Genomic DNA, 7272 nt, shown 5'->3' on the forward strand with positions numbered 1-7272 from the left:
ATAACTAGACTATTACAGATGTTTTTTAAAACTTTTATGTAGTCATAAAATTATGTCATCATATTTAACAATACAATTATAAAACGGGTCTATATATCACCAGCAACTAAAGGGAGAACACATAAGGAGGTAAGTTCATCGGACAATAATTAATGTGTTGTGGTGTCTGGTGTTGTTGTTTTGTGCTTTGTTAGAAAAAAATCCTATTTTTCCTGTGATCAATGACTGACTGACTGACTGAGTTTAGTTTTACGCCGCTTTTAGCAATATTCCAGCAATATCACGGCGGCGGACACCAGAAATGGGCTTAACACATTGTGCCCATGTGGGGAATCGAACCCGGGTCTTCGGCGTGACGAGCCAACGCTTTAACCACTAGGCTACCCCACCGCCCCCTTTGTGATCAATGAACCTTCTTGCAAAGGACCTTAGAGTTCCATGGCTCTACGGCCTTTTCTGTAACAGGGGAATCAGGAAATAAAAATTATCAATTATAAAAATGATTAATGTGTGCTTAAATGGCATAGGAGCCATTTGTTCAGAAGTATATTATTAAACACAACTGCCAATAATCATTCCGACCTGATCATTTGATCACGTAAACATGTCTGTAACAAATAACGGAAAGGTTAACATAATATACAGTGCCACCATGCATTGGACAATGACCAGATGTGCTAGTATTGAAAGTAAGGGAATATATGTTTATTGTAAGCATTCACAATTAATCAAAAACCAAAATGAACTGAAGTGAATGAACAGATGATATATACATGATAGATGGATGTAACGCATCTTATACAGATACAGGGGGCGGTGGGGTGGCAGACCGTTGTTCCAGTTCGGTTTTGGTAAAGCCTTGTAAGTTCGTGTATGTACATTGGAGCGAGACCATGGATCAGTTTGTAGACAAATAACCTCGGCTCAGCAACTTGAACATGATTCTGTCTCAGTGGTGACCAGTACTGTTTGGGATAGTTGTTATGTGGTCGACATGGTGTGGCGGGCCTATCAACTGTAGTTTGCACACTCCTCAGTAAAGTCTTCTTTCTTCGTTTCCTGCCTCTCTACCACCGAGACTGTAGATTAGGCCGAACTTAACTTAACAGATATTTCACATATTCACTTATAAATTGTAGATATAAATGCGAAAAAACATTTTTTTTCTATTTCCGACAGTACTTTATAATCTTAATCTGTGCTGGAAACAAGGTAAATGTAAAATAATAGCACCTGGTAAGTATGCGGTATATTTCTTCATTTCAATTTTTATAGGATGTAAACAATGTTGTATAAATGTAACACATTTTGCATAGAATTATATGTATTACAGAAAGTTCTTGGCAATGTTGTTGGCCCTTCTCCATTTAAAGTACAGAGTGGTCTCCATTTAGTAGGCACGCAATAAACCCGTTGTAATCAAACATAACTATCTTTGACCTGTGAGACAAAAGTATTATTCAGTAACGTATCAAATGCTCTTGGTATAAGAAACGTATCTGTGCAATATTGACATCTGTCACTTTGCAATGTTTTCAATGGTCTTTGTACCTGGGCAATGGCCTTTCTATACTAAATATACTAATTGCATTGTATTGTTTTCTGCTGTTTTGCATTAGACACAGTTGTTAACCTTTGTTCCCCCAAACAAAATCCGAGACAAACCACAAGGAATGATAACCTCCCCGTTCTTAAAGGTCACAAAACACAAAATCAGATTCCGTAGTTTAAGAAGCAATTTTCGTAGGGCAGGCAGAATCATCTAAGAGCTGTGATTAAATGATTTTTTTTATAAAATGAAAATCCATCCATTAATTAATATTTTTAAATATTTAGTGCGGTCTTTCTTAACACAATGACTTATGCTGAATGTGTGCAGAGATATTTTCAAGTAGGTGACATTTGGTCCGAACTGGGGTTGGCGTGCTCAACTTTCTGTACTCGGAAAAGGAATTGGTTAATCTAGCCAAAATTTGTAAATTTATAAAAGGTATGCATATGACGTTACCACATCTTGTCTTCGTTCGAGTTTCAGAACCACAGTGGGTTAGGATCATATATTCCCGGCACTAGAATGTTGGCCATATGCATCAAAATTGTGTTGATTGGTCAGGCTCACTGGGTTGGATGACATCCGACCCTAACGCAGCGCGCTCACCACATAATGCAGTGGTTTGTCTGAGCAAGACTCGAATATTTAGCTCAATTACACAACACTGACTAATTGGATGGTTGATCTACATGTGTGTGTATGATATGGTATGATTTACTTGTTGATGAATCGTGTCGGCCAAAGCAGGTAAAGTATTAATTTGACATTCATATGGACAGATTTCGGAGACCGCGTGTCTTTCATGGCAGCTCAATAGTGTTTTGTTTTATCAGTGTGAGTGTATGGTATGCTCTCCGTATCATTTATATACCCTGATTGCACGTGTAGTTGAATACAAGTTACAAACGACTGAACATCTTCACGTGGACAAAGCGCGTGTTATTGTTACATTCTTGAGAGTCCTTTGGAAAATTATCAGTATTTTGACACCTAGGCAGTGCCTACAAGTAAGCAATTCATAAACATAAACAATTTGAGATGTGCATGAAAATATTGCACTGTACATGATCTTGAATTGTGCTCATGTTATTTGTACTCGCGAGAAAATGGCCAACATTGTCTAACTTTGAACCGAAAAGTACAAATGATGGCGCTGATAGATGTTTATCGATCACTAGGAAAACAGTAGATTTATATGCCTGTGAACTCCATTAAAGTTTCTATAAAGAAATAAAATTGCTTGCGTTTGAAGGGCCACTTCAAATATAAATCAAGTGCTGCAAAGTGCTTCAGTTCACGTTCCGACCTCAGGATGCCCTGAATGATGGACATATTTGATACAATTTCCGTTTAACTGAACAGATAAAACGGATTACATAACTTTCTTTACTTTCAGTGTTGTCACAACCCCTAGTGTACAGTACACAACCCTGTGCACTTAAAAGTACCCACGAATCCGTTGGTATTTGACCAGATGGTGGCCACATGAATACGTGCAAACACCTAGTTGCAGGTACAGCAACGTGCAGTGAACATTGACAAAGTACTGTGACTATGTGTCCCAGTCCACCCAGCTGTGAATGGATACCTCGTTAGGATGAGAAAGCTACAATAACTCAGTGCGCCTAGTGGCTGCAAAGTTGTATACTCCTCAGGGAGTTGAGATTGATAATGCCATGTGCCGTTGAGATTGACATCCAATGATCAAGGGAAAAAATACCAGCGCCTTGAGCATGCACTAGTGCATGGATATGTGCTCTATATAAATGTCCTATAATAATAATAATAATTTCACATACTGGCTGAACGCATACCTATTTAAACCTCTTCGTATGAATTAATGATATGAAACAATTTCTCAATTGTATATTTGTTTGGGATTTTGATTCTTATTGAGTTTTATGTGTATTCTGTATTATTATTATTTACAGATGAGACGCAGCATAGCAGGTTTCGGTGACCCTGACACAGTGAGACTGGTTAGGTTTATCATCCGCTCATAAGGGTCCTCTCCTCATCAACACACACCTCAGACAGCGAATGTGACGTCTCCCAGGAAGCGTTGCCAACGAACGCTCCAAGAACTATTCTTACAATCTGCTGACCACAACACTTCAGCCTTCTGCATCACCCAAAGTGTCAGAGGGTCAGAGGGTCTGTGGGCCTCACAGTAAACATTCTTCCAACGTCAGTCGAGAGACCAAACCTAAGGCACCAAGAACAATGGCAAATCGGACAATTTGTCGTTTTGGACGAAAGTGAGACATTTCTTGAGCGCGGTCCAAATATTTGCATGGCGCGGTCCGTGATGAGGTGATCTTGCCATGCCGGCATCTCAAAGGCGGGCGTCCTTTGAAATTGTGTTGGGCAGTCTCATTAATGTAATTGGATAATCTACATTTCATATTTACATTGCAATGCAAAAGCACAAATTTGCGGTTTCATTTGATGAGTGGATTGTTGTACACGGCAAAGGGAAAGCCTTCTCCTTCACTTTTGAGACCAGCCAACTTCATCCAAGTGAAGAACTGCAACACACTTTAATGTAGAGTAGTGGTCGTTCCTTCCCTTGAAAACTGAACCTTTGCCGATTTGACATGGTACTTTTCATAGTTGACGCTCATTTTTGTATCGTCCAGTTATACCTAAACCATCATCAAAATCAACATAGACATTGAGATAATGTCCTTCGTCCGTTTAGGAAAACATGGGGATACTTTAAGTTAATTTTCATCATAAGTTTTGACATGCTTTACCAGAGCATAACCAGACAGGTGTGAAAGCGTACACAATAAAAGTTCCTTCATGTAACGTGGAGCCTCCACGTTAATCAATCCGCGTGCTCCTATTATAGATATTCCTATTTAAGAGGGGTGTTTGGGGAAATCTTCTTTGATAGATCTGCGAATGTGATCTGTTAATAAGGGGACATTTGGTTGTTTTAAATATGGAATAGTTAAACATATTGCAGGATGTAATTGTTATGGGCGTAAAAGGCGTAAAAGGAACACGATACTCAACTGTGAACTATGATATCAGTCACAAATCAGAATCTACTGAAACTGTGAATTCGTCAATAATAACGGATGATGAGTCTAAACTGCCTTAATTGCAGTTGTATTGAGCAAAATGCATTATTGTTGATTATTTGGAAATGTCAGGAAAACACATTGCAAGCAGCATTCAATTTACTTCTGAATCATTCAACACACACGCATGAAGGAAACATTAGATTAAAAGCGTCTGGGCCTCGCATCAGATCCCGTCACCTCGGCACCAGATCTGGTGATCATAAACAACGTGTTAATCTCGAAATTAAATTAGCTGCGTAATTACTATAGCTTAGATGTGTCTGTACAATCTGCTGTTGTGCTCCAAGCAAATTACCTACTGATTTGGGATGATCCCAGTCTTTGAATTAAAATCCACTCACACAGAGGAAGTTGTTGACAACAAGTGAGGTCTGTTCCATTATGTAGATCAATTATATAACCATACGATGACTTTCCTGGGGTGAAGGCATGGAATGCCCTTGTAGGTAACTGATTCTGGTATATTTGTTGTGGTGAAGTGGTCGTGTGCATAGAGCCCAGGCCACAAATCAGTTGAAATTTAGCACCGTTGGTCAAGGAGAGTCCTTGGATGGGTGACCCTGTTTTGCAGCTTGACTCCTGAGAGTTTCTAGGAATTCTCTTCTGTCCTGCCCCACAACGAAGCACACATGTGGTCTCACGTTAGTCAAGTGAGTATGTTCGAAATTGCCTCTGTTCACTCAGTAAAAAAAGGGTACCCGGTGGGATAAGTCATATGATTACTAACCTTCTAGCGCCTTACAGACAGATGGGACTATCCAGGGTATTAATGCGCATCATGCTGTATGCACCTAGACATGTACATGAGGCGTGGAGTTCAGTGTCCGTATTATTATGATATTGAAGAGAATAAAATATACCTCTCCCTCTCAAGTTACCTTCAGCCCCTGCCAATAAAAGCATATGTTGTTTATAATGCACATAACAATAGCTTAACATTACATATGCATCACCTGGGCAGGGACAACAGCTGCTGATAGTATACACATCTCGTCACAGCGGCAACGTTTCTTTGAGAAATCGTGACACTGCAGCGTGAACCAATGACACCCATTCCACAGAAACGTCTCGTAGTCCTCGTAAACATATTCACTCTTCAAAACGATAACGCATAGGAGATAATGAGAAAACTGATTTTGTATATTCATGAAACATTCAACACAAATGCAATAGATTGAAAGGAGCAAATGCAACATCGTTGCAGGACGTTTTAAAGCTGGAGAGTTGCAATCTGCAATTTCAAGGTACGTCACAGCACAGTGTCTCGTTTACAGGAATGGTATACACTTCGTACAGTCATAGGCTCTAAGAAACTGGCGGTGGGTACGGTTCAGTGACTGAATCGGGAATTCTTCTTCAACGCCGAGATGGAAGACAGCGTGATAGTGTGGGCAGTTATATCCTACATTCTGAGTTCTGACTTGGTGGTGATTCAGGGGAGCGGACATCAAACAGGTACATCCACCGAATTACGATCAGTCTTTTCTGATTATCAAACGACAGAAGGAATTTCAGCTTGACAACACTCCATCGCAAACAGTTCCCTTTCTTAGTTCAAACGCAAGTATCTTGTAATGGCTTTCCAAATCTCCGTATTCGGACTAGGACTCTGTGGGGTGAACTGACGTTTACACCAACGTTAACATACGCCACAGATGCTTGCAGAACAAGTCAACGCGTATAGAATAATAATTCCAGATGACAGTATCTGTAGTCTCACACAGTCTGTGCCAAGGAGGTGTAGAGCAGAGTTAACTCACGAATGTCACGTCAGATACCGAATAGTACGTGATTGTCAGACCCGCGTTAGAGTTGGTCTTCAGCAACCCATGCTTGTCGTAAGAGATGACGAGCGGGATAGGGCTTGCTGACTTGGTTGACACATGTCATCGTATCCCAATTGCGTAGATCGGTTCTCATTTTGTTGATTGTCTGATCCAGACTCGATTATGTACCGACCGATGCCATATGGCTGGAATATTACTAAGTGCGGCGTTAAACAACAAACCAACCAACCAACCAAACGTCCTTGTCGGGGACGTAGTATCTTGTGACAGACAGGAGAATCAGCACGGTCAGCATGTCTACAGGGCGTGTGACAATCACCATTCTACGTTTCACCCTTGTATGAATAATGTTATATCTTGTTTAACTGAACGGAATAAATACTTTCAAAGTAACTTTGAGAGGCATTTTAGAAGTTGTAAAGATGAAGGTACTAACACTGTTATCAAGCATGTGATCATCACATGCTTGACAATGGTGTTCGTACCTACACCGAAACGTCGCACTCATTGCAGTAAAGAAGTTGACTATACATAGAACTTGGTTTTACTATGAAAGTTAGGCTGTTCTTCAGTTTTTGTTAAGAGTGTTTCTTGATGCGAAAACCGATGTAATGGGGAGGCCTTGGATCATGCTTCTGCCCAATGCATTCTTAATCCCAAATTTAAGCTAAATGAGGGAAGGGAATTTTGAATCAACATTTTTTCTCAAGGGTGGTGATCAGCGTTATTGAACAATTATACTACAAACTCATATCAAGGTTATCTGCCTAGATTCTCCATGGTTCTTTTGTGATCTTCCATTCATTTGTGACCAGGGATTGACTTATATGTATCCAAGTCT

The sequence above is a fragment of the Haliotis rubra genome, unplaced genomic scaffold (assembly GCF_003918875.1).
Source record: "Haliotis rubra isolate DU_JTF1 unplaced genomic scaffold, ASM391887v1 Scf329, whole genome shotgun sequence".
In the NCBI taxonomy this organism is placed as follows: Eukaryota; Metazoa; Mollusca; class Gastropoda; order Lepetellida; family Haliotidae; genus Haliotis; species Haliotis rubra.